The sequence below is a fragment of the Octopus sinensis genome, linkage group LG3 (assembly GCF_006345805.1).
Source record: "Octopus sinensis linkage group LG3, ASM634580v1, whole genome shotgun sequence".
Classification (NCBI taxonomy): domain Eukaryota; kingdom Metazoa; phylum Mollusca; class Cephalopoda; order Octopoda; family Octopodidae; genus Octopus; species Octopus sinensis.
In genome coordinates this window covers 49,073,482-49,100,981 of record NC_042999.1, presented here as the reverse complement: position 1 = coordinate 49,100,981, position 27,500 = coordinate 49,073,482, and the positions used below count along the sequence as shown (strand labels likewise).

At 33.0% G+C, this 27,500-nt stretch overlaps 1 protein-coding gene across 1 annotated transcript in view; it reads left to right on the top strand.

The window, feature by feature from the left end:
- The window catches only part of LOC115209448 (neuronal acetylcholine receptor subunit beta-4-like), an 81,711-nt gene that overhangs the window by 41,314 nt on the left and 12,897 nt on the right, over positions 1-27,500 (top strand). The gene's annotated exons all lie outside the window — the stretch shown is intronic.

The window sequence follows — 27,500 nt, the reverse complement described above, 5'->3', positions numbered from 1 at the left end:
TTCAATCGATGTGATTGAATATTAAATTTAAATTTCTTAATACCGGCTCATTGTTCCGAGAGATACATGTTAGTTATGATAGATGAAGCTGAAACCCAAACGTGAAATTGAAACAAGATCTCTGACACATTGCTTATAAATTATATGGATGAATGATACAAAAGAACTGAAATCGTATTTCCGTTGATATCTCCAGTTTACACGATAGATAAAGTAAGAGTTAGTAAATCATTGAAAATCTAGAGGGTGTGATCTTATTCTTTTGATTGTTGAACTGTCGCTCTTTGGTAACCATTTACATGTAGTGGTGCATTTCTATAATATGTCATTAATAGAATGGACTACATTATTCTTAATCGCTCAGGCCATTGTACTAAATATTCCTGATTGCGCTTCCTTTTACGAAGGGAGCATAAATCTTTCCTTCAAGGAAGAATAGATTCGCTTCGTACATTTAGTGATAATGTGAAATTGGACGAAGTATCATCATTATGTGGAAATATGTGAGTGCTGATAAAAAAGACGACAACCTAAAGCACCTAAAACAGCCTAAAGGAATATTTAATATATTCAAAAGAAAACTCGGCAGTTCAATGTTGAAAATAAATCCCCAAAGAAAATCTATCAATATTTACTAGTACAACGCGTAAAGTCCAAAGAAAATATCAAAAGACGATAAAATACTGAGAGGTGTAATTGCTAATTGGATTAAATTCCTATAATACATTTATTTGATTTTACATTAGCGAAATACTAAACCAGACAAAAGTACAAAGCGAAACGTATATTGAAAAGAGAACAGAAAAAAATAAAACAGTATAAAGAACTTTTGATAGGAGTCTGAATTGAAATCTACATCAAAAAGGAAAGAGAGCAAATTGGATTTTCTAAACTAATAATAATACTGAGCAAACTTAAGGCTAGAAATTCTATTCAGTCGATAAGATATCAACTTTTCTTTATATTTTCGAGGTATAATTTATATAAGGATTATAGAGTGAAATTTACTGGAACTAAAAAGCAAGATGTGATATTGCTAATTTCAGACTAAATATACATTATATTTTTTTTTCTCTTTTTTATCGCAATTATCTCAGATTAGTTTCTTGTTTCAAAAAATCTAAGTATGATCAATTTTACTTTCTTACCCAAAAATACTATATTGTTTAACATTAAGAGAAGTAGCTTGTCTTTTTGCATTTTTTACTGCTAAAACAATTTTTGTTTGGATGTTGTTATTGTTTTGTATTCGTTCTACGTTTACCCGAATAAAGCAAACGCACGATAAGAACTACACACACTGTCAATTCCGTCTCTGACGTAGTGCTAATAACTGCAAATATACACCACCACTGTCGACTGAAAACGATGCTTATATCATTTTAAGTAGTAGTAGAAGGTTGTAATGGACGCAGGTACGTGTGTCATATAGCTAGCTAGAGGCGATGGCCCCTTGGAGTTAATCAGCGACAGCTTTAGTCTTATATTTATGGACTGCCATATTAGTATGGCGATAACTGTTAATATCCAGTAACGCTGCCGTAATCTCCTTTAGAGAGACTTAGTAATTTTAATATTTCTATAATTGAAAACAAGTGGATGTATTCCACTGTAACTAGGTAAATAAAATCTTCGAACAGACGGTCAGTAGCGACACCTGCTGGGTTTGACTACGCTGCATTGATAAAGGGCAACAACCCTGAAACATGTCTGCAGATGTCTGACTAGCAAGGTGAATCGGCTGACCTCCCCTGTTCGAAGGTTGTAATGGACGCAGGTTCGTGTGTCATATAGCTAGCTAGAGGCGACGGCCTCTTGGAGCTAATCAGCGACAGCTTTAGTCTTATATTTATGGACTGCCATATTAGTATGGCGATAACTATTAATATCCAGTAACGCTGCCGTAATCTCCTTTAGAGAGACTTAGTAATTTTAATATTTCTATTATATATATATATATATATATATATATATATATATATATATATATATATATATATAAGGATAAGATCGATATTTAAAATATAACTCTTATCGGGTGGCCAGAATGGGAATAAAACTTTTCAAAGGTAATAATTATTTAAAATTATAATTTAGGGTATCTAATAAGAGATACCTCCACGCTGGAAACAACAGTCAAAACTTGATTCTAAAGCCACATTAAATGTTCATAGAGCACCAAGAGAAAAACAGACAATAAAATTAACTAGAAAAAAAAAAAATTCCAGATCACGGATTTCTGGCTTTGTATTAAAAAATACTTTGCCTTCATGAAATCCGGAATTATCCAGTAATTTCTTTTGCAATAAACACTCATAACGCCCGGTCTGGGAATCGAAACCGCGAACCTACGACCGCGAGTCTGCTGCCCTAACCACTGGGCCATTGCGCCACCACGTGCATATACATGTATATATATATATATATATATTATATATATATATATATATATATAATATATATATATATATATGTATATATATATATATATACATACATATATACATATATATATATACATACACACACACACACACACATATATATATATATATTATATATATATATATATATATATATGTATATATGTATGTATATATATATATATATAATATATATGTATATATGTATGTATGTATATATATATAATTATATATATATATATATGTGTGTGTGTGTGTGTATATATATATATGTGTGTATATATATATATATATATATATATATATATATATGGCTTCTATATTTAACAGGATATAGAATTGCAGATGAGGGTTACTTCCCTTTTTACACACCCAAACAAAATTGTAATCGTGGGATTACGTGGGGATGCCGTCTTTTCCCGGAGCCTTGTTACTTGCTAGGGAGTAAATAGCCTTGGTGAGCTCTGCTATAAATGGCAGACTGTCAAGTTCGCACATGACTGGCAAGATCTTGACACCCTCGATTGCAACCTCAGCTACCATGGTCTCCCGTGAGTAGAGATCCTGGTAGTACTCCACTCATCTATCCACTTGCTTGCTTTGGTCCTTGATGAGATCTCCAGTAGATGATTTCAGAGTGGCTGACTTGGTTGCGGATGGAGCGAGGGCCTTCTTCAAACCGGCATACATCCCACGGGTATCGCCACTGTCAGCAGCTGACAGGATACTCTGATAGATTTCCTGCCAATACCTATTTTCACAGCGTCTGGCAGTCAGTTGGGTTTTATTTCTTGCCTTTCTGAGTTCTTCGAGTGACTTTGTAGAACAATCACTCTTTTATTGCATCAGACTGCACGTTTTGCTTCAATAATTTTTCCAGCTCTGAGAGCCGAGCATTGAACCAATCTGGGTTTTGCCTTTCTCTCATGCCGAAAGTATATATTGATGTGGTATACAAAGCTTCTCTGATATAATTCGACCTACATTCAGCAGGGGAGGTTGGGCAGCTACTGAAGGCAACCTTGACAGAAACAACAAAACATTGTCGCAGTGTAGGGTCCGAGGTTCTGGCACTGTTAGTGCGTGGTCGGCCCATTTTCTTGGACTGATGGACTTTTTTTAGGCAGAATCCTCATCCTACTCCTTATTAGTGAATGATCTGTGTTACAATCCATGCTGTGGTAACTACGGGTCAGTTGAGCTGAATTCAGAAAGGATCTTCGTGTAATGATGAGATCCAGCTGATGCCGGTTGTGAGATCTTGGATGTTTCCAAGATGCCTTGTGGGATGTCTTGTTGGCAAAGAATGTGTTGGTGATGCACAGGTTATGGTATGTGCAAACTTCAAGTTGTCTCTGACCATTGTCATTCATGTTGCCAATACTAAAACACATACACTTACATATGTACATACATATATATACGATCGATTTGTTTCAGTTCCTGTCTATGAAATCCATATATATGTATATATATATATATATATATATATAATTTCAACAATTGAGGGTAAAATTAATTAATTAATTAATCAATTTCACCAAGTATTCAGTATGCAAAGGGACCATTTAAGGCAAATTCAAATTATTACATTATATAAAAGGGCTTAGTAAAATAAATTACTTTGCCGCATACTGAACTCGTTAGAAATAGCAGCTAAAAAAACTATTTCTAACACTTAAAGAAAACCTCTATATGAGAGAGGTTTTCTTTAAGTGTTAGAAATAGTTTTTTTAGCTGCTATTTCTAACGAGTTCAGTATGCGGCAAAGTATTTATTTTACTAAGCCCTTTTATAATGTAATATATATATATATATATATATAATATATATATATTATATATATATATATATATATATATATATATATATACATGTATACCACACACACACAACACTCACACACACAGATACACACACAAAGATAAATTTATCGATGCATCTGAGTGGGCAATCAAAAATATGAGACACTGCGTAGTGCGTTTTTACATTTTGATAAGCCTGGTACTTATTCTATCAGTTTCTTCTTGTGAAAGCAGTAAGTTATGGGGATGTAAATAAACGGACACCAGTTGTGAAGCAGTGATGAAGGAGAAACACCAATACACATACATAGAATTACATATATACATACGTATATATACAATTGATTTCTTTCAGTTTCTGTCTACAAAATCCACCTACAATGCTTTGGTTGGTCTGAGGCTATAGCAGAAGACACATGCCAAGTTACCACACAGTGGGTCTGAACTGAGGACCATGTGTTTTGGAACCAAGTTTGTTACCTCACAGCCACACCTGCACCTATGTATGTGTGTATGTGTGTGTGTGTATGCGTGTATGGGTGTATATATATATGCATGTATATATGTGTATATATATAGATGTGCACATATTACTGTACATCTATATATATATATATATATATATATATATATATACATCTAGACATACATGTATACATATACATGTATATCTATAGAAATACATCTATAGATGTACATGTATACATATATATCTATATATATACATGTATATATATATATATATAATATATATATTATATATTATATATACATATATATACATACATCCATATACATACAATACAGAGATGTTTGTTTCATTTTTACATGTAATACTGAAATAGTGAAGATATGATATTGCTGTGGGCTCACCCTTGGCAGGAAGTTAAAGAGTTTTTTGTCCATGATACTACATGGATCCTAAGTAATTCGTGTGTTAAATTTGAATGAAATTGGTTGTGTAGTTCTCAAGTTTTAGGGATTCACACAGACAGACAGACACACACACATTCTCAGTTTTATATATATAGATTTGTGTGTGTGTGTAGACATACATACACAATCATTTATACATATATGTGTATATATATATACAAACACGCACACACACACTCACACACACTCACAAACACACGCAGGCACGCATACAGCCTCACACACACTCAGATCTTCACACATATACGTTTGTGTGCATGAGAGTATATATGTATGTGTATTCACGTATATATTTATATGTGTGTATAGCGCTCTGAATGCGTAAAACAGGTTTACAAACATTAGAAAAGACTACCGATGACAGCACATACATCACCTACAATAATTCTACCAAACATTTGGAGTGACACTCTCTGGGAATACATAGATAACATCTAATTTATAAAACAGACGTCGATTACTTTAAATTAGAAGTCATAAAACAACACAGACTAAAGTTATTCCCCTTACTATGGATATGTCATAAGCGACATATCTATTTAATTTATAAAGCAATCCTGGATTTAAATATGGAAAAAAAATTATGAAAAATATCCAAGAAGCTGAAATCAACAAAATCCGATGAAGTTTAATTGCATGAGAAGGTATTATCTTGCGGCGATTTTTGGAAAGCTTCTGGTAATATGTGTGGTATATTTCAAACTGGTATGATATAAGTGACACATTTTAGAGCGATCCTTACGTCTTTTAATGATCAAATATATGCTAGCTACTTCTTGTTACTGCATTGCAAAGGTTTAGCCTATTTCGTGAGATGAGATGAAGTTATCACAGGCTAGAGACAGGCTGCTATTCTTGTCAATGCTGCTGGCATTAGCTAGATTGCGTATACATGCAAGTATGTATGTATGTACGTATGTGTGTGTGTATTTATGTATTGACTCAGTCCAGTGAAGAGGGAAGGAAACATGAATCATGACAGAATATGAGGATAGCATTATTGATGCTATTATTATTCAGATGTAGTCGGAAACATTGGCGAAATCTCCATACTACATTGATAACAGGGTCACTACATCTTTACTTGCTTAGGAAGTATTTAGGAAATTACCCAAACAAGAATATGTATGTCAATATTTAGGAAGACTGACAGATGCTCATGCATAGAATTCTCCACTCTTCACGCAACTGATGTTGCCCATATGGTGGGGAGTCAACTCTTTACGGGCAATTCGCTAAAACCAAAGATATCAAAATGCGAAAGGTTTAAAGCAGTGATTCTAAACCGGAGTCCACTTGACCCCCACATGGGTTCATATAAGAATTTTGAGGTTCCAGTCAAGCAATATAGTAAATTGGGGATCCACAGTGGTATATATTAAGTGTCCATGCATGAAATGATTTTCCTCCGGGTGTATTTATTGGAAGAAACAGGTAGGTTTCTTTCTCTAACGTTAAAACTTGTGTAGTTTGAACCATGGTTCCAACTACACAAGTAAACAAGTGATATAACAAAAAGTAATTTTGAAAGCAGTATCTATAAAACTAGTTTTTAAACATAGCATGGCTATAGGGGTCCACCAGAGTGAAAAAGTATTTAAAGAGGTCCATAGATAAAAAGGAAATATTCCAGAATTCCTGCTCTAAACAGATGCTGCAAGGTGCTCTGTACGGTATTTCAGCATTTCTCCAACCCAGCAGCCTACATTTTACATTTTCGCCTATCTTGAAAAGTTGAGCAGCAAAGCTGGCTTCGATGTGATTTGATCTCAAACAGTCGAGATAAATTCCTCGAGACCTATTTTTACTGAGGTTTGTTATTATGCATAGAAAATACGTTTGCTCTCTGGTGTAGTTACGCTTTTAGGTTATCAGGAACACATACGAAATAATGTTGTTAAAGAAATGCATTACGTACATTTACATGTAACATTGTGCATGTATATAATTCAATAGAACGTGTCTGAACTATAGGATGCAGAAAATTTGATAAAATGTGCTTTTTATAATTTTCCCGACGGCATTATGTCTGTAAGTGAATCAACCATAAATTGAATCTATCAACCGGTAATCGAATTTGTGAGGCTAATGGGTTTTTTTCTGCAAGCCATATCTAGTTCCACCTACTGTAGATGATCTTTTGACCTATCATATACTCTTTGTATTTCTTTATTTTTATTTCCCACTCAATCTCTTTCGATTTTCATATTTTGTAAGGAAAACTTGTAGTAAACTGTTTTATTCTTTTGTTTTCAATTCTAAATTATTTCTGTACTTAAATTTTACGAGTACGATCTTGTTTGGGCGTTTATTACTCGTCTTGCTTTCTAGTATTGTGTTCATTAATATTTTAACCTAATTTATATTTTGTTTTGTTTCTACTTCAATTTGCTAAATTCTATTAAGAATGTATTGCCGAGATGAGGAGTCTGTGAAAGCCTTCTGTTTTTAATTATTTGCAAAAGAGTAGATGTCACTTTGCACAACTTTGAAAAATGCTAACAAAAGAACAATTGATTTTTTTTAATACAAAATTTGAGTACATCTTAATTTCAATGTATGCCATCGACTTAAGCTAGCTGAATTGAAAACATAAAATCGGCATCAAATCCAATCAACTTTTGTTATCTGTGTTTAAAAAAGCAACCTATCGTAATTATAAATCTAATTAATGAATGTTTTTATGTCATTTCCCTTATCAGCCCTCCAGGAATAATCCAAGAAGAGCATTTCTGAATAATACCAATAGTATGAAAGACGTAATATGACATAAACACATTACGATGATTACGCTTAAGTTCCATGCTTATTTCTTCAATATGTCATTGAAAATGAACTAAGTACCATACAGGCTACATTCCATTTAATTTTAAATAGTCATTCTGACTCAATAGCCAAATATCCTCAACTTTCCTTGCATGTATCTACGCTCTGAATATATATATTTGAAGTATGATTATTTATTTCGATATTACTTAAATTACAATGACTTCCAGATCATTAATTTCTTGTGTTATTAATAAAGATGTGCGCGTACCCACAGGCGCACAGGCAAAATGGATCTCTGCACACTGATATTTTAAAATTGCTATAACACTGTACCAGTGTTTATTTACATTTCACCCTAGCTTCCTTAAATTGACTGTTTTTATTATTCATAATGACCTCCAAATAAGCACATATCAACTATATGCCAGTTGTAAGAGACATATCCTTATGTATATTTGGTAAGCGTGAAAATCATCCTTATTAGTTCATCAATATTTTGGTTAAGCTTCATAAAAAAATTATATCAACTGATTTTATACATATATACATATATACATACAGGTATACATACATACGAAAAAATACGCACACATTTACACACAAAAGCACACCCCCGAACACACACACACTGACGCAACTATATGTATATATATATATATATATATATACGTGTGTGTGTGTGTGTTCCTGTGTATGTGTGTGTATATATATATATATATATAAAGCTACATATATATATATATATACATACACACGCATATTTATTTACATATACGCTAATATCGAACAGTCATATGGAATATTCAACAGCACGTTAGTACATGAATATTCTTTATTTCAGGGGCTCACAAGTCTTACTCTCTCTCAATACTCTTAAAATTGGATCTTTCTAACGTGGTATTCGCCTCCCAAATGGATACCTGTACCAACGTCCCCGTGCGGCAAGCTTGATAATGGTTAAGAGATTCCTCATATATATCCTTTTACACGTTTCAGCCGTAAGGCTGTGGCTATACTGGGGCACCGCCAATCTAATCACCTATGCACTGGCCAAACTTATGCGATTGGGTTTTGGTGAAGAAAGGGAGTTCGACACTATTGACCTCTTTTGTGCTTCCAGCCTTGGTATTGGTTCATCTGGGACCTTGGATGGCAAGAGATCAAGTTGTTTCTTAGAACATCTACCTCCACTGCATCAAAATCCCTGAGATATTTTGGCAAAGCGTTTTATATATATATATATATATATGTATATATATATATATATATATATATATATATATATATATATATATATATATATATATAGTTATTCATGTTGCTTATTTTGATTATAATCACCCCATTGATTTATATGGATAACACCATACAAAATTCTGGTGCATCTAACTTAAGTACCATATTTATTTGAATCTAAATTTTGGTAAACTTATATATATATATATATATATCATCGTGATCACTGTGACCGACCAAGCTATCAGATGTTGCTACACATCACTGGTCACAATGCGTTTCGTATTGTTTTAGCCTTCAAATGACGCCCCGAAATGAGAAAGTTGTGGCGAAAGAGTACAGCAGGGATCGCCACCACCACCTGCCGGAGCCTTGTGGAACTTTGGGTGTTTTCGCTCAATAAACAGTCACAAAGCCCGGTCTGGGAATCGAAACCGCGATCCTATGACCGCGAGTCCGCTGCCCTAACCACTGGGCCATTGCGCCTCCACACACACACATACACACACACTCACCCCCATATATATATATATATATATATATATATATATATATATATATGAAACAGAAACATTGATGGACATTACTCTAAGAACAATCGATATGATGTGTGTGAAAACATCTGAGAACGCACTTGAGCAAAGTAATATCTTCAAAATCTATAAGGACAAGTTTACAGTTTACAGAAATGCCGATTGAGCATTGAGAGATGTTATTTTATCATGAAGGCAGTATGTGCAATATCAAAGAACAAGTGTTCTTTAACCTATCAGTACCAACACAAAATATCTTCTCAAAAAGTTAGTAGTACATATGGTAAATATGCACACACAACATATGAAATTAACTACTATTTTGCAACTGATATCCATTGATTTGAGAGTAATTGAAGGCCATATCTTTCATTGTAACATACTGATAAAATTTGTGCTGCATTGCAATTTTGTATTTATCATTGAGAAAATGCCGTTCAATTGAAGATATCATTTTATTATTTTTCCCCATTGTGCATGCCTACTAGTAATTCGTAAGATAGTTTGAAATGGTCCGTCCATATGGTCGTCATTGTTACTGTTGTTGATTAACCCCAGGTCAGCTGTGCCCGAGTAAACCCATGGTGAAAGGGATATCGACTACCAAATCTGTTTATGAATCGAGAGTTATATTAAAGAGGTTTTGTAAGTGTAAGGCACGGGAATGTAATTTGAAGAGACCGGTGAAAATGAAGCTACTGTTTCTAATAGGTCACATAATCATGAATAGTATGTTGTGAATTCAGGAACCTTCTATCTTACACATGAAAATTTATTACATTTTGTTATTACTTAGGATTCTGAAAAATCCGAGAATGAAAGAAATGGTAGAGGCTGGACATGATGGCGTATGAGAGTTATACTTTTTAAGATCAGCCTTGAAATTATATCAGTTCAACTTTGTTATACTTAAGGAGTCAATAATTCTAATATATTCTTTTATTATTATTATTATTAAATAATCAGTTAATATGACGGAGGGATTTGGGTGGCAGAATCATTAGAGTATAAGTTAAAAAGTGTTATGACATGTGCTCATGCTATTTACTTCCTGGGTAAAATTCCGCCGATGCCAACTTTGTCATTCTTCTTTTGTGGCTTAGTTAAATAAAGTACCATTCTAGTACTGTGGTTTAATATAATCGACCCACCTCTTTATTGATCGTGTTCTATGTAAAAAATTGTTGAATGCTTCACAGGTTATATAGATGACTCGTAGGAGAGAGCACTTTGTGGCATTGAGTTTACGTAGGAGGAAGACCTCTGTGGCATTGAATACTTCACGCTGAGTTCAGTAAAGTCGGCTTTACTTTTCATTCTTCTGTAGACAATAAATATCAGCTAGATACAGAGTCCAGCTTAACTCATCCTTCTTTGAAATTAATGGCTCTTTGCATCACTGCAGAAAATGCTTTTATCTTGTATGTGCTGTGTGTTCGTTGTGCGCCCTGTATGCATGTGTTTCCTATATATAATCGTGGGATAATCGAAATTCCTCCTTTTCTGTTACTACTATATTAATATATATATATATATATATATATATATATATATATTATATTAATATATATATATATATATATATATAATGTATATATATGTATATATATGCATATATATTATTCATTAAACACAATATATATTATTTAATAATGACATACAAATCATAGTAGCACATAAATACATATACTGTGTTTATTAAATAATATTTATATCTCATTGGATGCAATACTTGGAACAGTGCACTACATTTTCATACATACAAATATGCACACTTTATATCAATTAATATTCGTATACATGTGATTGTTATCGGTAGTGTATGAATGAAAAATGATATCTGTTCTATTTACCTTGTTGAAGTAAAGGTACGGAAGCATTTGTGTGAGAGTGTGAGTATGACAGTGGTGGTTCTTTTGTTTTTATGTGTGTATGAGTGATTTTCAGTGTTACTGTATGCATACTTAATGCTTTATTTGTTTACTATGAATATGTATTCGTGTTACATGGATTTTCAAAAACAGAATAATGAAAAACAAACATGATTACATTTTCCCTATCTATGTATAGGTGTGTATTTACTATGGTTGTGTATCTGTATTTTCTTTTAAATGTCCATTGGAAAATTAGATTTATACACGATTACAAAAGCAGTATGTATCTTATTTTCACAATGTTTGCACGATTAATTTTCAGTTCCCATATGTAACATAGAAAATTGGCGTCGACATAATCACGTCCGCTATTAGATTGGACAGAGATATGACAACCACACAACAGCAATATTCACACATCAAGAAAAGCATAGCAGACTTTAACAGTTTTGATACTCACTGAATATAAAGTAAAGATATAACTAAATAGTAAAAAAGAAAAATTAAAAGAAAAATACCAGTTTGAGATTTTAAGCATGAATACTTTAGCAAATGCAAGAATTTTGATATTAATTTAGAATCTGAAATATATGATCACATAAAATAGCACTTCAATCGCCTGAAGACACTGAATGTTTTGGTACAACGTTTTCAATTCAAGGATCGACAAGTTATTAACAAGATTTCGTTCTAGACAGTATTCGGTATCATTTCGATGAATAAAACAAAAATAATTTCTTGTTATATGTTTCTGGCAGCTCATTTACCGAATACAATCAACGATTTATTTTCACGGTGTACAAAACTGCAGAAGAGAAATACTAACAAAAGATTCTAAATTAATATCAAAATTCTCGCATTTTCTAAAGTAGTCATGCTTAAACAAAACACATAGCGAAAGAAAGTGTACTAATTTTTATCATTATTATTGTTGTTGTTGCTGTTAGTATTATTATTATTATTATTATTATTATTATTATTATTATTACTTTTTTTCTTCTTTCAAATTTGCTTCCATTTCTTGCCGGGTGTCTTCCCGACTCCTAGGGCAAAGAAACTCATAGTATACATTGGTAGGCCATTAAACCAAACTCAATAGTTCGTTCATTTTATTTATTATTTTTTTTTTAAGTTAAATTAAAATACATGAGCAGCAACAGTTCTCACATCGACAATGCTCTTCTCAATACGTGTGATGTACCAGTTAAGACAATCTTTTGCACTCACTTCTTGCAGGGATGGTAAGCCAGGGATCATTCTCATATAATTTTCGGTTCTCTTCTTGATCATTCCTAGTGCTCCTACGATCACTGGTATTGTAACCGCCTTGAGATGCCACATTTTCTCAATTTCAATGAGTAGGTCTTTATATTTTCTGAGCTTGTCAAACTCTTTCGCTGATATATTATGATCACAGGGGATGCTCATGTCGATCAATAAACAAACTTTATTGTTTTGGTCTTTCACAACAATATCTGGTTTATTGGCCTTGATGGTTCGGTCTGTATGTACTGGAAAGTCCCACAGAATGGTTACATTTTCTCCTTCAGTTACAGCCTCAGGGTGGTGATTATACCACTTGTCGGCAGTTTTGATATTGTAATGCCTAGTTCAAATTGGATCAGGCCTCGACCTCCTTGGGCTCTGGGAAGGTAAAGGCGATCTACGTCTGCCTTTGGGTGGTGCATCCTATTACAACTCAGCAGCTTGCGTATTTTCCTATCTATATTTTTTACTTCACTCATATTCCAGTTCAACACATTGTAGCTATAAGTAACAACTGGAACTGCTAAGGAATTTATAGCTAACACCTTGTTACGTGCATTTAGTTCAGATTTCAGGACTGCACGAACTCTCCTATAACATTCCTTCCTGATCTTCTCTTTCATGCTTGCATGCTGAATACCAGAGCCTTCATTTATCCCTAAATATTTGTATGTTTGTTCTTGCTCAAGCTCTCTTATGACTGTGTCAACATCTAACACGGCTGAATTTGTGGTCTTATTATTATTATTATTATTATTATTATTATTATTATTATTATTATTATTATTATTACCGTCATCGTCGTATTCGTCGTCGTCATCATCATCATCATTATCATTAGTAAGGCGGTGAGCTGCCCGTATTGTTAGCATCCCGGGCAAGATGTTTAGCAGCATTTTGTCCGACTCTGTATTTTGAGTTCAAATTCCGCCGCGGTTGACTTTGCCTTTCATTCTTTCGAAGTCGATAAAATGAGCTCCAGTTGAAATCTGGGGTCGTTGTAATCGACTAGCCTCATCCCCTAAATTCCATGCCTTGTACCTACAGTACAAAGCATTGTTATAATAATAATAATAATAATAATAATAATAATAATAATAATAATAATAATAATAATAATAATAATAATAATTCTTTCTACAATAGGCACAAGGCCTGAAATTTGAGGGAGGGGTTCAGTCGATTACATCGACCCAAGTTCTCAACTTGTACTTATTTTATCGACCTCGAAAAGATAAAAGGCAAAGTCTTCTTCGGTGGAATTTGAACTCATAAGCTAAAGACGGTCGAAATACCTATTTCTTTACTACTCACAAGGGGCTAAACACAGAGAGGACAAACAAGGACAGACAAACGGATTAAGTCGATTATATCGACCCCAGTGGGTAACTAGTACTTATTTAATCGACCCCGAAAGGATGAAAGGCAAAGTCGACCTCGGCGGAATTTGAACTCAGAACGTAGCGGCAGACGAAATACCGCTAAGCTTTTCGCCCGGCGTGCAATAATAACAATACTAATAATAATTTCTTCTTGGGCTTTGTGCCTAGAGTAGAAAAGAAAAGAACAATAATTTCTTTTACTGTCTTCGAGAAACCCCAAGAACGTTGGGGACAATGGAAATATCATAAAAAAAGTAGGCTTATATAATGTAAAAATACAGGTAATCAACAACAAAATGGAGATACGAAAAGAGCGTTAGTGCATCTCCAATGGTAGGTGCCTGAGATCATTCTTTCTCATGAAAAGAATTAAAAATAATTTCCAATTTTCTTTGCACCTGTCTAGAAAAGGGTAAATGCATTCAGACTTCTCAAACTTGTGTACTCAATCATTTTCCAATAAACACTTGTAAACATCCCTTCGGATGCAAGCTTCGTTAGAGAATGTTCTCACTGTGCTGACTCGTTTAACGCTCACCTCATATGCAACATATTCATCCATAGCACGCTGACAAACACAAGTAATCGCCATTCCTTGTGGAAGGAAACTGGCGCATTTCATCATAGAACCGGTTGCTAACCGGAACCCAATTATACGTGGAACTGCTGTTCTACTAATGAGAAAGATATTCTGAAAAAGGCTTCTTGACACACGAAAAAAATCCATATCTGATCGCTCTGCTTTCAGGGAGATATAAATGGCCAGCAGTGATAAGCTAGGGCTTTCATTGAAATCCAGTGAAAAGGTCACCATATTACCATTGATGTGCAAGAGGAACGAACTTACCTTGAGAAAATGATCTTTCCGAAATAGCACGTGGGCTGGTACAACAGTATTACCTCTCGTAATCACGTAAAGAAAAGGCGTGAGTGGTTATGCATTAGGTATTATTTGCTCCTTGATTTTTATCACATTGTAAGTAACTGGAGTCTAGAGTTCGTTAGAAAAGTAATAGTATTTCAGAGCCGGCTCCAGGCGGTGAGCTTTCATAAACGCTAGTCTCAGAGCGGTCATGTTTGACAGAAAACAATTGTATTTACTGTGTTTCTATAAAAATTTAAATTCTTACTTCTGTGTTTATATAAGTGATTGAATAAAGCCACTAATTTTCTACATTAAGTTTTACCCACTTAAGCAACCAAAAATGTTGAACGTTTCTGACTGATATAATGTTTTTACTTTCTTCCTCATTTCCACCATCATATCGCCCTCTTTCTTTTCTTCAAATTCTCCTTTTTTTCCTCTACCCATCCTTAGTCTAATACTTTTATTCCTGGGAAATTCATTGGTTTCATTTCCCAAATTAATCCTTTCATTAAAATGTTTCTTTATATGCCACATAAAATCGTAATTAAATCATCCTTACATTGAAACAAAAAGGTTATCGAAGGTTTGATAAAGCTATTACTGTCGATAATATATACACAAAACAAAATATATAAACTGTACATTCGGCAAATATGCTGTTATTTAATGCAGTTACTAAACTATTTTCTATGATACACACAGTTATAGCATGACATTGAAGAAAGGTGGCGAGCTGGCAGAAACGTTAGCGCCCCAGGCGAAATGCTTTGCGGTATTTCGTCTGCCGTTACGCTCTGAGTTCAAATTCCACCGAGATCGATTTTGCCTTTCATCATTTCGGGGTCGATTAAATAAGTACCAGTTACGCACTGGGGTCGATATAATCGACTTAATCCGTTTGCTTGTCCTTGTTTGTCCTCTCTGTGTTTAGCCCCTTGTGGGTAGTAAAGAAATAGGTATTTCGTCTGCCGTTACGTTCTGAGTTCAAATTCCGCCAAGGTCGACTTTGCCTTTCATCCTTTCGGAGTCGATAAATTAAGAACCAGTTATGCACTGGGGTCGATATAATCGACTTAATCCCTTTATCAGTGCTTGTTTGCCCCCTCTATGTTTGGCCCCTTGTGGGCAAAAATGAAATATATAGCATGGTATTGAAGAAATCTATTTTGAAACCAAAAGGTTTTGTGTTCAGTTTCAATGCACGACAACCTGTCGTTGTGTATGATAGACGAGGACCGACCGTTCATTTTTTTTAGTTAATTCGGTACAATGAAACAGAAACTCGTTGAATGTGTATGAGTGTGTGTGTATGTGTGTGTGTGTGAGTTTTGCTGTATTATCATTAGGTTGACTACATCTTAAAATTGGTATTCGTTCATATAAATCTATGTATCATAGGGGTTCAGTAAAACGAGTGCGATAGAATAAGACCGAAAATAGCAAATGTAGATTTACTAGATAAGCTATGGGGTCGCTTCAATCCAATAAATTCTTCATCTGGTATCCTACAATAGCTATAGTCCACAGTCTGAAACAACAAAAACAGTAATGGTCTGTTTGTCTTATAAAAATTGGTTATTTATATATGAGTAACAGATATAAATTTTTATTGGAAAAATATCATTGAAGGCTTTAGTGCGGAAATTATATAAAAGGGTTTTGGAAGTGTGTATTGTCAACTAATATTGAATTCTCAACACCAGATAAAGAAGTTCTCAGTTAGAATGGATTGCACACACGTACATGTATATGGATTACGTGTGGTTTTATGTGTATTTATGAATTTGTCTATCCATAAGCACACATGTGTGTGTTCATATATCTATCTATCTATCTAACTACTTATCTTTCAACTTATCTATCGATCTGTCTCACTGTCCGTCCGTCCGTCCGTCCGTCTGTCTGTCTGTCTGTCTCTGTCTCTGTCTCTCTGTCTGTCTCTCTCTCTCTCTCTCCCTCTGTATATATATATATATATATATATATATATATATATATATATATATATTATATATATATATATATATATTTATACATATATATATTCCCGGACCGGGTTGCGTGTTGCGCTTTTGAGCAAGACACTTCTTTTCACGTTGCTCCAGTTCATTCAGCTGTAGGAATGAGTTGCGACGTCACTGGTGCCAATCTGTATCGGCCTTTGCCCTTCCGTTGGATAACGTCAGTTGCATGAAGAGGGGAGGCTGGTATGCATAAGCTGGTTTTCTATAAAAAAATGTCCCTAGGTTGTGTGTTCGCCGGTGAGGCGAGTTTCGGCCCAGACTTGTACCCCAAAGGGGAACCTCTTAGGTGCACCCATAATCATTCGTGACCGACGGAGTCGAGTTTATGCACGTATGTATGTATGTATGTATGTATTATGCATACGTACAAGGCAAGTGCGCGGGACTTCTTGCTAGTCTGATGAAGCGACATTCGTAGAAAATCAAACGCGCATATTGCGTAACATTTCTTGCTATGACATCAGAAACGGGATGGTAACGAAATAATTACGACTTAAGTTATGTTGAATTAATTCTGTATTCGTACTTTATGTAAACGCATGCGTGAGCACACACACATGTACAGGCATACTGGAAATTACATTCGTGCACACACACACACACACACACACTCATACGTACATACACAAATGCAAACACGCATATATGCTGGTTCATGCGTCAGAAACACTGGGTTTTAAAATTTTAGTTCACATCAACTTATATTTGAAAGTCTATCACTTTAAAAGAAACTAATGAGATTATAAAAATCATATGTAAATACATTAAAATCTCTGTCAAATATTTGTCTTTTGCCAACCTTGGAATCAGCTCAATATCATTCTTGATTTTATTTACGATTCTGCGTTGATTTGGTTGAAGGTTTTTGATTATTCATTTAATTATTGTTTATATTTTCCCGCCGGTAAGTCAGAGTTATTTCCTGCAGATAAATATTAGTCAACGGAAGATCAACGAACCAGAAACCACCGATAATTAGTCTGTGACTTTCAGTCAAACAATTAATTCTAGCTTCGTTTGCGCTCAGTTTATTTAATCTGATCCGGAATAACAGCTCTATATTAGCGAGCGGCAAAAGAAAACTACATATAACGAGATGCTTCTCAACGATTACAAGCATAGTTACATTATATTTGATTGCAATGATTGTGGACGATATGGCATTTGAGACTATTTCGATCAGCAGATGGATGAGACCGTGTGTAGAATCTCATCGTACACTCTTCTCTTTATAAATCACATGCAGTTATCTCTCAAATGCATCATTATATGTATATATTTATGAGCTAATTGAGAAAGGTCTTTGGTTATCGATACATTTCCTATTATGTATTGCGCAGGTTTAAAATGTACGTCTGAATTGAATTCTAATATCACCATTTGATTTGACTTCATTATATATATATATATATATATATATATATATATATATATATATATATATATATACAGACATACACAGGCAGACACACACACACACACACGCAAACACACTTATATATGTATATATCTGTGTATGAAGACTATCATTGGTTCCATGTTAAGAAAAATTTGTTAATATCTTACTCTCTCAAGCTAACCACAACGAACACCATTCCACTGCGTGATGGGCTTGAACATTTGTTAAGATATTAAGATATATTGATTAACATGACACCAATGGTAACCTCAATATAAATATAAAGATATTTTCTCCAACAATGCGGTGTTGAGCACTCATTCCCTTTGTTCGGCATTTATGTATATCTATCTATCTATCTATCTATCTATCTATCTATCTATCTATCTATCTATCTATCTATCTGTCTGTCTGTCTGTCTGTCTGTCTGTCTGTCTGTCTGTCTGTCTATCTTTCTGTCTGTCTGTCTTCCTGTCTGTCCGTCTATCTGTCTGTCTCTCTCTCTCTCTCTCTCTCTCTCTCTCTCTCTCTCTCTCTCTCTCTATATATATATATATATAATATATATATATATATATATATATATATATATATATATATGAGTCAATATGTCTGAAGAATGTTATAATTTTTTTTCATACAATGACATAGTATAGAATAAATGACCGGTTTCGCGTTCAGCTTTTCAAATTTCTAAAAACGTTATGTTTACATTAAGCGGTAATCTAGAAAATAAGTGATTTCTTCCGGTGTAAGGGAGATAATCGCTTAAAATTATTTGCTTTTCTTTTGGATTGAGTTTCTCTGTATAAATATGTTGGAAAAGTAAAAAAAATGTGGTAGACCGAACTGTGCAACATGTCCAAACCTGCTAGAAGGATCAGAATTCCTCTTCAAAGAGGGACAGAAATTCAAGATCAAATCTAATTTTACTTATGCCTCTGAAAACATAATTTATGTCATAAAATGCTCGGGCTGCCACCAAGACTACGTGGGATCCACGGGACTATCACTCAGACGTAGATGCACACTACATCGACAACAGATTGCATTCTCAGAATACAGAATGATACCCTTTAGTGAGCACATTGAGAAATGCGCAAAGCAACTACTACCACAATTTCTAATCTTTCCATTCTACCAATGTGCTATCGGAACACCAACACAAATTAGACTAAACAAGGAAACATTCTTCATTGAACAATACAAGCCCAAACTTAACCATTCTAATATACTTATACAGAGAAACTCAATCCAAAAGAAAGGCAAATAATTTTAAGCGATTATCTCCCTTACACCGGAAGAAATCACTTATTATCTAGATCACCGCTCAACGTAAACATAACGTTTTAAGAAATTTGAAAAGCTGAACGCGAAACCGGTCATTTCTTCTACACTATGTCATTGTATGAAAAAAATTTATAACATTCTTCTGACATATTGACACAAATATATATTTTTTAACCTTTTAAAACAAGCCTTCTGTAGTTTTTTCACTTTTTACTATTTTCTCTCTCTCTCTCTCTCTCTCTCTATATATATATATATATATAATATATATATATATATATATATATATTAGGGTTATGACTTGACTTTTGAATATAATTACACTTTTATTCCACATCTCTCTTCCGTTTACAAGGATTTAAGCAGCGGAAATACTGAAGTCTGAATCTAGTGCCACCTAGTGATTATAACCGAAAGTACTTCATCTAGAGTCCTGGAATTTAAGATATAATATTTCTGCATTGCATTGAGTCAGCACACTAAGCTTTGTAAAACCTTAAGCAGGCTTTATGAATCCCACTAAAGTTTTGCATGATTTAGGCCAAAGTGGTGATCTGTTTCTTGAGTTAGGGATGACATTTTTTCAAATAGATCAGTGATTATTTTATGCCTCAGTAAAAGTTTAATATATGAGATATAATGGAACACATCGTTGGCCTACTCTGACACATATAAAGAGAGACCGACCGTCAACAGCCTTAAGATGTTGGTAAACTCAAATATATTAAAAGAAGTTCGTATCAAAGGTCCCACATTGTAGAACTGAATCCGGAACCTGACGCTTACAAAATGAATGCCATGACAGCCTTAATGCAAGACAAAGATTTCACCATGAGTTGAAGTAAATGTATGTCGTATATTTCTGGAATCATATCAAAATTATACATTGTTAAACATTAGGATCAACGTTCTATAGATTCAGCTGCTTATGGAAGTGCATTAGTTGAGAATTGTTATCTCTACATCAAGAAATTTACTCTAAAATTAACTTGATTAAGAGTTCTAAAATATGATAAAATATCTGATTTTCGGAATCTGATATTTTGCTCCATGTGTAGTTCGATTAAAATATCTTTTCCTTTTAGTTTACTCTCGCATTGTAACTTATTAGATTAGCCTACATATTTTAGCATTTAGTAATTGATTTACTTGTTATTATCGCAACTGACTCAACAACTGGATTTGCAGTTTAATTGCGTCATATTTATGATTGGACTAATAGTACATTTCAAGTATAACTCATCTCTGCTTAAAACATGTTGCAAAATCTGAATTATAAAACATCATATGCTCATGCAAATAACTATTTAATGAAATTTGTCTTGTTTTAGAGACAGAAATATAAGTATTTGTATGCAAAAATCGTATATTTGATTATTGGAATGCAGTATTTGTCTTTCTCATATACACTGTACACTTATTATGCAATTTAATACAGAAAACAATACCTAACTCTATATATTCAAAATTTAGTTACAATGATAATGCGGAACAACCAACTGACTAACACGCACGCACGATTTATATATCTGTGTGTGTTGTGAGTGTGTGTCTTAAATGTTTATGAGTATGTGAGTGAGTGTGTCTGCGTATTTTTGTGTTATACGCTTACAAATATATAGGCAGTTACTGCTGTAGCTAAAAACTTAGATACAAGAATGGTAATGAATTATAGAATAGACGCTCTTAAGACTGACGAATCATACTTTAAGTCTGCAAATACCGAACGAAATGTATTGCAATGTCCTTCTACGAGATTGATCCACTAATCAAAATTTGACATAGCCTTAATTAGCAAAAAGATACATTCTATTGTACGTAGTATGAAATATGAGTCACTATGGAAAACGAAAGCCATGATAAATTTACTGTAAACAGCGTGTTTTATTATACTTAGACTTATGTTACTTTTATGCTTCTCTTAACCCTAAAATACTTTCGAATACACTTACGTGGGCCGGCTCTATTTTCAGTGAGACATCGTCCACAATCGAAACTATACAACCCCTCGTACAACCCCTACTATTCTGTAAAACTACTATAAATGTAAAGAAACTGATCTTTTCTAACAGCAAAGGTCCAAAAAATACATTAACTCACACATTGTAATTAGCATGAGATCAAACAGATCTGCGGAAGTTGACTTATATAAATTACTCAAAATGAAAGTTTTCATTCATAAAATTATTTTGTATCTAATTGACAGTTTGCTTTTACAAAACAGACATGGACATAATTCTAAAAATGATATTATGCCTTACGTCAAGCCATTGGGATTTCAAATAACAGTGGCATAACATTTCTGAATATTCTGGATTTAGAAAATAAGAGTTCACCTAAATAAAGAGATTAAAGGGAAGCGTATACTGAATAAAGAAACATTCCAATTAAGCAAAATCCTGTGAGATTTAAAAAAATACCAAAATTTATTGTATTTATATATGCATACATATAATCGCTACATGGGGAGATTTAAATATATTGCTGTCATACATCTAACTATAAACGCAAAATATACTGTATATGTATACACACGCGCGCATGCGCGCTCACACATACACAAACACACACCATACTCACACATGCATATTAAGAAAAAGGAGTTGCTCATAATTTGGGGTAATTCCTTAATGCTATGGTCCTCTTGATGGAGACTCTTGAGATAAGTTTTACTGAGATTTTCTTTGCCTTTTATCAAATCAAAAAGAGGATGTTTTTTGTATTATTTAGAAAAAGAGAAAGAGAAAAGAGAAAGGAAAGGAGGAGAGGAAGAAAGAGAAGACAGAAATAATTACAGAAAGCTGAATGAAAGAGTGAATGCATTTGGAGACGGTCTGTGATTAACAGGTGACTGAGGCTTATAGACATTTCAAGATGTCAATTTTGTTTTTTAAAGAAAGTGAGAAGGAAAAAAAAAGGGAAAGGAACTAGAAGGAAAGAGTAAGAAAGAAAAAGAAAAGGAGACAGAGAGAATGGGGATTTTTTTCAATTGTTTGTATCGATGTGATCAACCTGGTGAAGTTTAATTACAATTCAAGCTGTCAATTTGGATTTCGCCATTGTTTTTGAAAGAATCTCTCTGTCTCTCTCCCTCACCTTTTATCATATACATATTAACATATTTGTAAATATATACATACACTCACACTTACCCACACACACGGTACAGCCGACATGTAATACAATATGTGTGTATATATATATAATGCGTATATATGTACATATATATATATATATATATATATATATATATTATATATATATATATATATTATATATATATATATATATTATATATATATATATGCACACCTATCTAAAAATGCTGGCGAGTTTGCATGGCAACTATTTTTTTCCTCAAATTTCCTAAAATTTACAAGAGCGGGTGTTTAGGATTTCACTGTTTGGAAGTGTTATCATGTACATTGTTTTGTCTTGATATAAAAGATGGACTACAGCAAATATTCTGCTCAATAACACAGATTTGCTTGTCAGTTGTTTGATCTTCACCAGTTGAGCATGTCCCTTTGTAGCTAACGATATGTGCATCTCTGATCACGAGAAGAAGTAGTGGGGGAGCATCATAGCCATGTGTTGAGAGGGATTCTTTGGGGTGTGATTAATTCACCTCTGGAAACATGGGTGTTTCGTCGAACATCTTTAAACAACACTTATTCAAGGACCTTTTGAGCGGGATGGGCTACTTGACCAGACGAAAATTCTAACTGTGCCCCACCTGCAAGGTCATGTGCTGTTTATTTTGATATGAGATCACCATGCCGTGCACATATATTTGTGATGCATGTGCCTGGTGTACCCTTATCAGATAGGTAGTCATGATGGGTATACTGGGCTTCGTATATTTTACCCCAGTGTCACTTTGATGGCATGCCCTGCTCTCTCACTCAATAATAATAATAATAATAATAATAATAATAATAATAATAATATAATAATAATAATAATAATAATAATAATAATATAATAATAATAATAATAATAATAGTAATATAATAATTAATAATAATCTTTTCTACTAAAGGTATAAGGCCGCTAACGTTTCTAACATATCACCACATTTTAATAATAACGAACATAACGACGATGATGATGATACCTTTTCTAACAAGCTAAATTATATAATGATATACTGATCTTACTTATCTAGGCATTGCAGGTACATTCGTAGAAGAGCGGAATAATACTATAGGATAATTAACTATTTCTAAAGAAATTGACGTACGCTTTCAGAAGTACCATTTTCAATCCATAGTGTATTTGTAACACACCATGTAAACTATGGTATCATTCCATACCGCTGGCTATTATTTTTTACTCTGATGTATAGTAATTATATTTATTGTTTGTTTTTTTAAAGTTACCTCTGTCTTTCGTGTTATTTTCATTCGTTTAACGTGGTTATTAGAAATATCACTGATATTGAAAACAACAACAAATGGCGTATATTTTTATTTGATTATTTAGTGCAGACATTCGATTCTACCAGATTTATTACACAGGAGATATTAGATTTTCAACTAAATTTGTTTAATCTTGATGACCATGCCAATGTCATCTAAATTTCGGGAATATCGATTATCTGATAAAACAATCTTTTATGTAATGGCTTTTAATTTCGTTTATCATTTGATGAGAAGCAACAATCGATAAAATGATAATGGAATATATATTATATATATATATATATATATATATATATATATATATATATATATATGACGAGGAGCTGTTCTTCTTTTACACCACCCACCGCAAGTTGAAAGTCAGCTTCAAGAATGTCAATCGCGTGTGTATGTGTGTGCATTTATTATTATGGCTTTATACGTTTGTGTGTGTCACACTGCGCTAAATAAGCCAATCAGTACTAAGTTAATAACAAGCCCAGACAATAATAATTTAGAATTGTTTCACACTAACATTATCAAAAGCTACTTCATAATATATGCCTGTCTTCATACGGCTTTGTGAAAGAAGGAAGGGCAGAGGTCATAAAATTTTAGGAAGACTCGGAACTTATGGTAAAAGTTATAAAAAAATTAGATTCATCATTTTATATATATATATGTATATATATATATATATATATATATATATATATATACACCATATATATATATACATACATATATATATATATATACATATATATATATATTATATATATATACATATACATATATATATATACATATATATATATTATATATATATACATATGTATATATATATATATATATATATATATATATATACACATACATACATATATATATATATATATATATATATATATATATATATATATATATATATATATATAATATAATTCAGGCCCCAAGTAATCATGATTGAGAAAAACATGTGATAGAAGATATTTCACACATGACAATCAATTATCTTCGTATGTCCGATATCACATGTTCAACGTGCCTCCCATTTTCTGTAGTGGGTATAACGTGAAGATAATTAGGCGGATATTTCTAGTAACTCAAATGACCACGTACAAAACCACTGCTTACTTCAGTATGTGACAAAATATTCAGATATTGTGGGAATTAATGCTTGAGCGACATGCTAGCAAACGACTAATTTCAGCACAAGGTGCCTATGAAACAGGGACCAGTGAAAAATAAGGCATCACATTACATCTACTTCAGAGGGCAGACCTAATCTGTGACTTTTTTTTACTCATGGCTTATGTGGTGTTTTAGTAAGCAATAAGCTAATGTGTTTATATTAAGACGTACACAAACAAAACAAAAAACAAAAGACAGAATTCGAAATGTAAATGAAATGTTATTGATATCAACTACAGATTTGTATTAACAATTAGTCCAGAAAATGAACTCAATAAATGAGCATACATAAACTGAAATTGTAAAGTTGCATGGTGCCTTAACTATTTAAAAGGCGTTAGACGAACAGAAACAGCCAAAGCGTTAAAGTTTTAGACTCTTCGCTTCAACCTGACAATATAAGCGTTATTTTCGACCCTCCTAATACACATTAGTGTCGGAAACTAAAACGTGATGTGCATTTTATAAATACTAGCTTAAAAGCTGCGTACTGTATGAAGTTACTGCGTAAACAAATGACTACCGACAGAAACATAAAAAATATTACATTGAGATAAAAATTAAGAAATATGTGACTTATATAACGACGAATGTCTAGTAAAAGTATTTATAAGAAATCCAATATTAATTAATTCCAAATTTAATAACATTAGAAATTTACAAAGGGAGAGAAAGAGAGACAGGGTGAGAGTGAGGGAGAGAGAGAGAGAGAAAGAGAAAACAGAATAAGAATATTCTTTCGGACAATTCTAAAATTAACATCTGAAATTTGTTGGGTGAAGTGTAGTGGATAAACATTTTCGCTGACAGAATTGGAATCTAAATAACATGGCAAACATTTTTATAATTGCCGACCGATTTTCATGCGATATTCGATGCAGTTATTATATGTCGAGAATAGCTCCAGATAAGACCGGTTTTCCTCTTCATTTCGCAATGTTTGTCAACGTCATACGGATCAGGAATTTCAGATAAGATAACTATTCATGTGCCAAATTTCAAACTACTTCGATTTCGGTTAAACACATTTCCGGTAAATTGTCATATTTCAAGTGGAATATTATGTAAATTTATGATGCAAAACTTACAGTTTGACAATGCACAGGCAATTCCCGTACAACTTTTTACATTATAAGATCATATAACATTTTCTTCAAATAACGTTTCTATCTCATGTCTCGACGGTACATACATACACATATGTATATGTATATATATATATAATATATATATATATATATATAATATATATATATATATATATATATAATATATATATATATATATATATATATATATATATACATACATATATATTCATATGTGTATATATATATATATATATATATATATATATATTATATATATATATATATATATATATATATATATATATATATGCATATATATCCATATGTGTGTGTTTCTGTGTGTGAATGTATGTATGTATACATTCAAACATGCAGACATATCTTCCAACGTGATGTTCCGTACCGTCATGTTTAATTCATTTGAATGATGTTTCTATGATAGCTTCTTCGAAGGTATCCTCATTTATTCATATCATGAACAAGATCTCCGAAAATATACTTGAAATCCCCCGTTATGATAATGTGAATGTAGAAGTTCAGTATTGAAAATATATTGTGTTTTTACCTTAAGTAATTGATGGAAAGTAATATTGAATTATATTCAATAAGCATGAGACCAACTTTGCACAAAAGCTTATATAATCGATTGAATTGTATATTGTATATATCATGGCGATTATTTGCTTGGCACGAGAGGGAGGTGAAGTTAATTTCAGAAATACCAGGACTTAGAGGGACGCAATGACTTTAAATTAAAGTTTTCCGGCTTCAACGACAGTCAATGCCATATTGTTGAATGGTAACTCCGACAGAGGGCTCTGACTGAAAAAAACAATATCATCCTATACGGTCGGTGTAGATTTAAGCTTGTTTCCTCATAAATATGCAATGCCAGATATCAGCCTATTGGTCTGTCTGTATAACTTTCATTCCTTTTTATCTATTTAACAAGTATGGTTTAGGAAAGAAATAAAATTAAGCTTTCAGTGAATTTGTTTGGTGTTCAG